The sequence below is a fragment of the Tachysurus vachellii genome, chromosome 4, assembly GCF_030014155.1.
Source record: "Tachysurus vachellii isolate PV-2020 chromosome 4, HZAU_Pvac_v1, whole genome shotgun sequence".
Lineage (NCBI taxonomy): Eukaryota > Metazoa > Chordata > Actinopteri > Siluriformes > Bagridae > Tachysurus > Tachysurus vachellii.
In genome coordinates this window covers 4,264,050-4,274,812 of record NC_083463.1, presented here as the reverse complement: position 1 = coordinate 4,274,812, position 10,763 = coordinate 4,264,050, and positions in this window count along the sequence as shown.

The window sequence follows — 10,763 nt, the reverse complement described above, 5'->3', positions numbered from 1 at the left end:
AGTCTAGGGGAAATCGAAACCTCCGAGAGGGCGTAATAAAGGAACAGAGTTGAAATAGTGGAATCCCAGTTTTAACTCACTCCGGTCAATAATCAAACACATTCACCAAACTAATTAAGGGATAGGATTAAATTTATTAAGAATCAATATAACAGGTGAAAGGGAGCATCTCTTCGGGGTGTCCAAAGGCCAAAATAACAAACAAAACAACTCTCGAAAGCAAAAGGAGGAAGGGGTTAAGTGACCTAAATGAACATAAAATAAAATACATTTAACTTCCCTAACTCCCTAACGAAAAACAAAGTACAAACCAAGATATCAAAATAAATAGGCTGGACACCCCTACGCTCCACGTGCTTGAAGAGTCACTTTAAGGACAAAAGTACATGATCAACAGATTGTTCAAAAGGCACATTTTCACTGAAGGATGGCAAGTTTGATCATCGCCCGGAGGAGGGATCCCGGAGCTCTCTACCCAAACGCGGCCGAACCAAAAATGAGCTCCCTGTTGAACGCCGGAAGCGCCCTTATAAAGACCACGCCTCTTCTGAACTGCCAATAGAGAGAGAGAGGAAATCTTCATCGGGCGACCTATTAGAGCATGACAGAAAAAAGAGAAAAGAAAACAAACACACACCAAATACATAATAGGTAGTAACAGAACCATAACTGGACCCATGTGAAAAAAAAATATTGATAATTTCTGTAGCAGGTGGAGGTTTGGTTTATCAGGAACAGCGGGAGTGTTCACTGCAGAAGTGTGGGAGAATGAACAAATTAACATAGGTTCATCTCTCACTCTCTTTTTCTTTCCTCAGTGAGGTGAGAATGTGTGTGTTTTCTCTGCCTTCTCTAGTTGTGTTTACCTATTCCAGCCTGTCCTGAGTCGACTGAATCAGTTCCTCTAATTGTTATTTACAGACATCCGGGGCCATATTCTGAATTCCTCTGTGAATTTGCAGATTTCATTTCAAACCTAGTTGTTTCTTTAGACTATTAATTGTGGGAGACTTTAATATTCATTTAGATAAGTTAGAAGATCCTCAGAGAACAGCAGTTATGTCCATCTCTCATGATGGGGGTCATACTCTTAATCTCATTATAAACTTTGGATTAAACATAGAAAATATAGTCACACTTCTGATTGGGGAATTCCAGACCATTTTATCATTTCGTAATACAAGGTATGATAGTGTGTGTGAGTGTGTGATAGTGTGTGAGGGTATGAATGTGTGTGTGAGGGTGTGATAGTTTGTTTGAGTTTGATAGTGTGTGTGTGAGAGTATGGTAGTGTGTGTGAGAATGTGATAGAGTGTGTGAGGGTGTGATGGTGTGTGTGAGATTATAGTTGTGTGTGGGTGTGAGGGTGTGATAGTGTGTGTGAGAATGTGATAGAGTGTGTGTGAGGGTGTGATAGTGTGTGTAAGATTATAGCTGTGTGTGTGTGTATGATAGTGTGTGTGAGATTATAGTTGTATGTATGTGTGAGTGCGATAGTGTGTGAGTGAGATTATAGTTGTGTGTGAGTGTGATAGTGTGTGTGTGAGATTATAGTTTTGTGTGTGTGTGTGTGAGATTATAGTTGTGTGTGTGTGAGTATGATAGTGTGTGAGTGAGATTATAGTTGTGTGTGAGTGTTGTAGCGAATATTAGCTCGCAAAGCAAGGTAAATATTTATAAGTAATTATAACGTGTTATAGTGACTCCTAAATATTTTAAGTTAAGTTGAAATTGACAGTAATGGAATTAACGTTACACTTATTTGGTCTGTTCGTCCGCCGAACAGACCGTGTAATCTTTATTAATTCTATGAAGGAGGTATCTTCCCTGGCCGAGAAAGACACACTTCCTTTTACTTTATACCGTAATTTAAATTAAATTAACTTAATAGAGCATGTAGTTCAGACCAGGTGTTGCAGGTACCTTACGTTTGTGAGCGATACTCAGAGACAATCACTTGTGGAACAAAAATATGGCTGAAAAAATGAATGAGACAAACACAACATAAAGTTAACTACTGTATACAAACAAACAAAAGAAGTAGAGAAACAAAGATAAAAATAACATACACAAAAGAAATTAAAATTGGGGAAAGGGAGGAAGAGATTGGAAAAGAAGAAATTAGAGAAAGGAAGGAAAGGAATGGCAAGCTTAGACTTCAAAATTAATCACACCCTAACTGGGAAATCGTCACCGGAAATTTAAATTCACCTTAAGATTCAATACAAGGTTCATACTTAAATTACTCATCTAAATTGGTTGGTAAAGGAAACGGTTACTTGCATTGGTTTGCTGCACAAGAGTCCGGATGCAACAGAGAAATCTCTGAAGAGTCAGTTCGGGTGGGGTCAGATGTTCTTCCAAGTTCTCCTGAAGATCAGAGCAGTTGTTATTGGAGGTGAAGCTTGCCGGAAGTTCTTTGAAGGAAGATGGAGTCGTCTCCAAGCTGTTCCGAAAGTCTGACCACGGATTGGTGGTGTTTGTGACAATTTAAAGGTCCCGAACTCCGCCCATCTTTGGGGGGATGGCCAATACTACGGCCTGAAGATCTTTGAAGGATGTAAACAGTGCGTCTTTTAGACACTTAGCGGTAATACCATCCCATGGTACACAAAAACCACTTACATTAGGGAGTTTACATTGGGGGGGGGGGGGGTGTACGGGGGGGGGTATATTAGGGATCGGCTTTGAGTCCCTTCCTGTTTGTTATGGTGATGGACAGGTTGACAGATGAAGTCAGATAGGAATCTCCAAGGACAATGATGTTTGTGGATGACATTGTGATTTGTAGTAAGAGTACAGAGCAGGTGGAGGAAGACCTGGAAAGTGTGGAAAAGAGGTGAAGAGGCGAGTGCAAGCGGGTTGGAGTAGGTGGAGGAAAGTGTCAAGTGTCGAGAGTGTTGTGTTGCAGAAGAGTGTCAGCAAGGATCAAAGGAAAGGTGTAGAAGACAGTAGTGAGAGCAGCTCTGTATGGGTTAGAGACTGTAGCAGTGAGGAAAAGACATGAGGCAGAGATGGAGGTAGCAGAGATGAGGATGTTGAGGTTCTCTTTAGGAGTGATGAGGATAGACAGGATTAGGAACGAGCACATCAGAGGGACAGCTCAGGTCTGTTTTGGGGACAAGGTCAGAGAGGCTAGATTGAGATGGTTTGGACATGTACAGAGGAGGGAGATGGTTATATTGGCAGAATGATGTTGGAGATAGAGCTGCTAGGTAAGAGGTCAAGAGGAAGGCCAAAGAGGAGATATATGGATGTGTTGAAAGAGGATATGAAGGTAATTGGTGAGAGAGTAGAGGATGCCGGGGATAGAATTAGGTGGAAACAGATGGTTCGCTGTGACGACCCCTAACGGGAAAAGCTGAAAGAAGGAGAAGAAAAAAATAATACTTTACATTAAAAATGAGCAAAAATCGATGTGATCAAAGTGATTAGATGTTATTTGACTGATTGTTATTCATTTGTATCTGGTTAAGATTAGTGTTCGACAAGGTTCTGTTTTAGGTCTACAGGTTTTCACCTCATATATGGGACAAAAAACAAAAAAGGCTGAATCCTTCTAATGTTGAAATGACAGAACCGACATGAGCGTGTCACATTAGCAACATGCGAGGAAAAGGACATTGTCCATGGTTTCCCCAAGGTTGCGAGCTGTGGCTGAAGGGGAGATCAGATCGTTATGCAGGGATATAGCAAGGTCATGACCCGGGGATTATTCACCTGGGATGAACAGTAGTTCAGTTTTTTAGGATTGAGCTTCAACTGATGAGCAGTCATTCATGATGATATTTCTGCCAGACATGCCGAAATCTGATCAGAAGCTGTTGTATCTGAGGGTGGGAAAGAGAAGATAAGTTGTGTATCATCAGCATAGCAGTGGTAAGAGAACCCATGTGAGGAAATAACTTCACCAAGAGAGTGAGTATACAGGGAGAAGAGGACCCAGTACTGAGTCCTGTGGGACACCAGTGGAGAGTCTGCGTAAGAGCAGATCGCCTCCATGTTACCTGATATGAGAATCCTTCCAGGTAGTAAGCGAACCATTCCCATGCTGATCCACAAATCCCATGACTCCTGAGGGTGGACAAGAGAGTCTTGTGGTTGACTGTGTCAAACGCTGCTGAAAGGCTGCTGAAAGCTTGGCTGATCTAGCAGCATGTAGTTTCTCAGAGACATCCAAAAGGGCTGCCTCTGACAAATGTGCTGTTTTAAAGCCAGACTTTTGGATGAATGGATATAGTCTCACTTACTTTTGGGAGGTGGACTCATACTTTTTTGCTTACTAGTTGTTGCTGCATCTGTATAGAAATCAGACAACGCAAAAATAAGACCACAGTTTACTCAAAATTTTGGAGGTCTAATTCTTTAACAGAGTGTGAATTATATAGTTTTGATATAATGGCAGTTAGGCAGTACTGTGAGCATCCTATTTATAATAATATAATGTCTAGCCCAGATGATTAGTTACATATTACTTTAATAAACATGACATTAAGTAATATTATTAGCTAAAACCTTAAAGATATACCAAAGTTATCTAAGACACAGTAAAATTATTTTACATAGTGATCTTCAACCTTGTTACTTAATCCTGATCATTTTAACCCATGGGGAAAATGCAATAATAAATAATAATAAATAACAACTCGTTTAAAAAATATTTTGTTACATAAAACTTTTCAGAGTACCCCTATATTTAAAATAAGATTGATGCGTGAATGGGTATGCTTTCCGATATTGTATTAAAATTTTGTATTAAATTTTAGTATATTAAAAATATAGAAAATAACTGCAGTACAGGCAAAAGATCATGTTTTTCGCAAGCAAAACATAGTAGCTCTTTTTTTGCAAACTGTAAACATTAGAAAAAGGTGGGGAACTAAATTAATAGAATGGAAGCAAGGAGTTGCCTAGAATTAGCATAGAACTGGCAGATGATCATGGTACAATCTAACATGGAGCACATTGTAGCAGACTTTATTTACTAATTTCTACACACACTGGTATGATGAAAATTACTCTCCTTACTGCTTGTATACCAACGATGTGTGTAAAAAAAAATCCTAAAACTTTGGATGATATTAAGGGTAGTTTCATTTTAGCATAGTAGGTAACATTTCACTGATACATTAATTTTCAGCTCTGTGTTGAGTATTAATTTTAAATTAGGGATGTACCGATAACACTTTTTCTCTTCCGATCCGATTCCGATACCAGCGTTTGCCAGTATTGATACCGATACCGATCCGATATCTGTGTTCTTTTCTACCTTTAAAACTAAAGAATGTATACAACTCGCTTAGTTTTTAAGATTTATTTGTTTCTGGCAAAGAAATACAAAAATGCCCATTACTGTATGAAAAATTAAAACACAAGAAACCTTAAAAAAGTATTAATGCAGTAGCAAACAGTACTTTTTACAGTTAGTGGTATAACAATCTAAACCATATATACTGCAATTATTAAATTAATTAAATTAAATTAATTAAATTAAATTATTTTCTGAAGAAAAGGCAATATTTTAAAGTGAATCTTATATTAGAACTCTTGAAACACAATGCAAAATGTATTAAACAGTAAACCTTGCACCCAAATGAGCGACATGTTTAACACTCTGAGGTAAATGGAAAGGCTGCCTGCTAAACTTGCCTGTCTGTCACAGGTGATTTCCTATAAAATTTATGATATTTATTTACATTCATGTAATTTAATATATAAGTGTATTTTTCTCATAAGTTCAAGCAATAGTCTATGATGTTTGCTGTTCATTAATCAACCACCATGGGCATAGGCAACAGAAGTAAATAAAAAGTGTCCCGTCCCACACATATAATGTTTCCGACACCCATGGATGCTGTAGGTAAAATGTGGAATGGAGTTTAATTTATAAAAAAAGACATATGCGCTCAATAGTGATGGTAAAAGTGTGTGGGTCCAATATTATTGGTCTTAAAAAGTGGGTGGGTCCTCTCCCACCCACTTATAATGGTTCCGATGCCCATGACCACGTGTATCGGATTTGGATCGGTCACGCACCACCGATACCCATCCATCCATCCATCCATCCATCCATCTTCTACCACTTATCGGGGGCCGGGTCACGGGGGCAGCAGTCTGAGCAGGGACACCCAGACTTCCCTCTCCCCAGACACTTCCTCCAGCTCCTCCGGGGCGTTCCGAGGCGTTCCCAGGCCAGCCGAGAGACATAGTCCCTCCAGCGTGTCCTAGGTCTTCCCCGGGGCCTCCTCCTGGTTGGACATGCCCGGAACACCTCCCCAGGGAGGCGTCCAGGAGGCATCCGGAACAGATGCCCGAGCCACCACAGCTGACTCCTCTCGATGTGGAGGAGCAGCAGCTTTACTCTGAGCTCCTCCCGAGTGACCGAGCTCCTCACCCTATCTCTAAGGCTCTCTGACTATAGGCCGAATTCTCCTCTCCAGTACCCTCGCATAGACTTTTCCAGGGAGGCTGAGGAGTGTGATCCCCCTGAGGTTGGAAAACACCCTCCAATCCCCCTTCTTAAACAGAGGGACCACCACCCCAGTCTACCAGTCCAGAGGCACTGTCCCTAGCCGCCACGCGATGTTGCAGAGGCGTGTCAACCAAGACAGCCCCACAACATCCAGAGACTTGAAGTACTCAGGGCGGATCTCATCCACCCCCGGTGCCTTGCCACTGAGGAGCTTCTCAACCACCTCAGTGACCTCAGCTTGGGGGATCGATGAGTCCTCAACTGAGCCCGCTGCCTCTGCTTCCTCAGTGGAAGACATGTCGGTGGGGTTGAGGAGATCCTCGAAGTACTCCTTCCACCGTCCGAGAATGTCCCCAGTCGAAGTCAGCAGATTCCCACTCCCACTGTAAACAGTGTGAGCTGGGCACTGCTTTCCCCTCCTGAGGCGCCAGACGGTTTGCCAGAATTTCTTCAAGGCCAATTTCTTCTTCCCATCTTCAATTTCTTCTTCCCATAGTCCTTCTCCATGGCCTCACCGAACTCCCCCCAGACCCGAGTTTTTGCCTCTGCAACCACCCGGCTGAAGCTCGCTTGGCCCTCCGGTACCTATCAGCTGCCTCCGGAGTCCCCCGAGCCAACCAGGCTCGATAGACTTCTTCAGCTTGACAGCATCCCTTACTTCCGGGGTCCACCACCGGGTTCGGGGATTGCCGCCAGGACAGGCACCAGAGACCTTACGGCCACAGCTTCGCGCGGCCGCGTCGACAATGGAGGTGGAGAACATGGTCCACTCAGACTCAATGTCTCCAACCTCCCTCCGGATCTGGTTGAAGCTCTGCCGAAGGTGGGAGTTGAAGATCTCTCTGACCGGGGACTCTGCCAAATGTTCCCAGCGGACCCTCACAGTAACCTCCCTGGCCATCGGATCCAACTCACCACCAGGTGGTGATCAGTTGACAGCTCCGCCCCTCTCTTTACCCGAGTGTCCAAGACATACGGCCGGAGGTCAGATGAAACAACCACAAAGTCGATCATCGACTTCCGACCTAGGGTGTCCTGATGCCCACCGATACCCGATCCACTCAAAATGCTTGAATCGGCGTCAATACCGATATAGGATCGGTACATCCCTATTTTAAGAGGCAAATTTAAATTAATTTTAATCTTTAATCTCTCAGTTCAAATCCTATTTAGATTCTAAATGTGTATATAGACTATATTCTTATTAGCTGTTTAGGCTTCTTTTGAGTACAAAAGATTTTAATAACAACACGGACACACCCGAGCTGTTCACGACGACTGTGTTTCTTATTCTGCCATCTTTAACACCAGTATAATAATAACCAGCATGCATCACATCTCTTGTCTTTTTGTTTTTACTTTCAAAGATATCACATGGTGTCATAAGGTCAAAATGGATCAGCTAAAACCTCCAAATGAACCTTTTGAAGGACACACTGCAGATAATTGGAACCTGGATACAGACGTTTGAGCTGTATCTTGTGACAATTTGAACATCTGAGAAATCAGGCAAGATAAAATGCACTATGTTTCTTCACATTTATGGGTAGGTAGTGCTGAATATATTTAATACCATGGATTTTACAGATGAGGAAGCTAATGATTTCGAGGTACTCAAAGAAAAGTTTAGACATTATTGTGAACCAAGGTAAAATCATATCTAAGACACTTGTTCTTCACTCATTCACAGGCACTAAATGAACTGATTGACGCGTATGTGACTGATTTAAAAAAACGAGACTGAAGAATTGTAAAATGTATACAATTAATAACCTGTGGTCATGTTACAGCTTGTATATATGTTTGTGTGTGTGTGTGTGTGTGTATCTGTATGTGTGTGTGTGTTTGTGTGTGTATTAACCATTAGGACAAAGTAATAAATGTAGTTTCATTAAGGAATAAATAAATCCCTACCTTCAGTCATGCGAGTTATAAAGTGAAAACACTAAGTCACCTGTATAATAACATGTCTCACCACCACATAGAACAAACAACAAGGGTGTGTGAGATCTTTGGTTACTCTTAAACACCGAGTTTATAAAAGCGCGTTGTTCATTTTCTGCTTGTTTTAAAATATATGCGCTGTAGCCAGTGGGTGTCATTTCAATGTAGTTCTATAATCAGTAAGACATTTTGATCATCTGTTGTGTTACATTCTCTGTATCACTGCATACTGTGAGCGCACTGACTTCCTCAATGATGTAATGAAAACTGCGCCACTCATATTGCGCTCATTAGAGAGAAAAAGAAACTGATTTAATGCATCTAGTAGTTTATTATTTATTTTAATATAACGGAAACAACAGTTTGTTTATTCTATAGACATCAGAACAATTCTTTGCATTATATAAATAGGCTACATTTGTAAAATCTCCCACAGCTGAGACTCTTTTTAGTGTTTCACAAAATCCCTTAAGAATAAGTTTCACTTTTCTAAGCAGACTAACAAGACACATCGCTCAGATACAAGACATTTGCGTTTTATCTACATATAATATGGTAAATTAGCCATTAGAATAAAGAAATGATCAATTTAATCCATAATCCATACCAGAGAAAAAGAAACTGATTTAATGCATCGAGTAGTTTATTATTTATTTTAGGATAACGGAAACAACATTTTGTTCATTCTATAGATAACAGAACAATCATTTGCATTATATAAATAGGCTACATTTGTAAAATCTCGTTTTATCTACCAATATTGTGGTAAATTAGCCATTAGAATAAAGTAAAGATAAATTTAATCCATACCTTCTTGAGAAGACATTTTCCAACGATAGTGCGAGGATAAGCAGGATAACCACTAAGCAGAGCTGAAAGGACAATTATTCTAACCGGACATAAATATACAGGGTGCGGCTTTTAGACACTTAGCGGTAATAGCGCTAAAAGCAGATAATGAGCGTCCCTCAGATCCAACACCACCAAAAACAACTAGACTTTCTACGGAAAGATTATTTTAAATCATGGGCGTCTTAACCATTATATGTGGGCGGGACAGGACCCACCCACTTTTTATTTGCTTCCGACGCCCATGTTTTAAATAATCGAGTAACAAAACGAACACACTACATATTACAGTATTTACATTCATTCATTCATTTTCCACCGCTTATCCGAACTACCTCGGGTTACGGGGAGCCTGTGCCTATTTCAGGCGCCATTGGGCATCATGGCAGGATACACCCTGGACGGAGTGCCAAACCCATCGCAGGGCACACACACACACACTCTCATTCACTCACGCAATCACACACTACGGACAATTTAGAGATGCCAGTCAACCTACCATGCATGTCTTTGGACCGGGGGAGGAAACCGGAGTGTCCGGAGGAAACCCCTGAGGCACAGGGAGAATATGCAAACTCCACACACATAGTATTTACAAATATAAAAAAAGAATATAATCCTTCAGTAGAGCGGTATAAAGTTAATGAGCCACACAGTGAAGCTGTGGGAGAGAGTATTGGAAGCTTGGATGATAAAGGAAGTGGATATTCGTGAGCAGCGGTATGGCTTCATGCTCAGAAAGAGCATGACATGCAGTTTTTGCTCTGAGATTGTTAATAAAGAAGTACAGGGTATAAGTACAGATATAATACTGCTTTTGTTTGGTTGTGTTTGAATTTGCCCCAGATGAGATGAGGATAAATTAAGTAATGCTTACTGTGTATATTGACAGCTGCTGGTATAGATGTGGATAAATGCTCAAACATTGATTGATTGTTATAACTGCTATCTGCCAAAGAAGATTTAAGGCAATTGCTGTTTCTCCTGTGTTGTTTTTTGTTTAGTTCCCTGGCTGGCCGGTCTGAGGTGTGTGCTGCATAGTGGCAGCACGTGTATTTTGTGGATTGTTTGTGTACAAGTCTGGTTGGCTTGGGCTTTGTTTTTGATTTTCTTTTCATAACACCCTCCCAGCCTTATGTCGCCATCTTGATTCCTAGTGCTTGCTTTCTGAGTGTGTGGGCCTCTCCGTGTATGGGATCCATGTTTGCTATGTTTTCTTGAAGTTGTTATGAGTGAAGGTTTATGTTTTTGAGTTGTTAGTTTTATTTGAATTGTGGTGTTTTTTTTTTCTTTTTAGTGTGTATTATCAGGTGGATGTCTCCCTACGCTTTAAAGGCCTGCCACACACCCGGAAACTAGTTAATATAGTAAGTGTGTGAGCTGGCTGTTAACTTGGAGAGCTGGGACCAACTTTTGATGAGTTATTTACATAAATCATTTCATGTCTGTGTTTGATTTTGTGTATATCATTTGCTGTCCTATTTTTTTTTGTTATAAA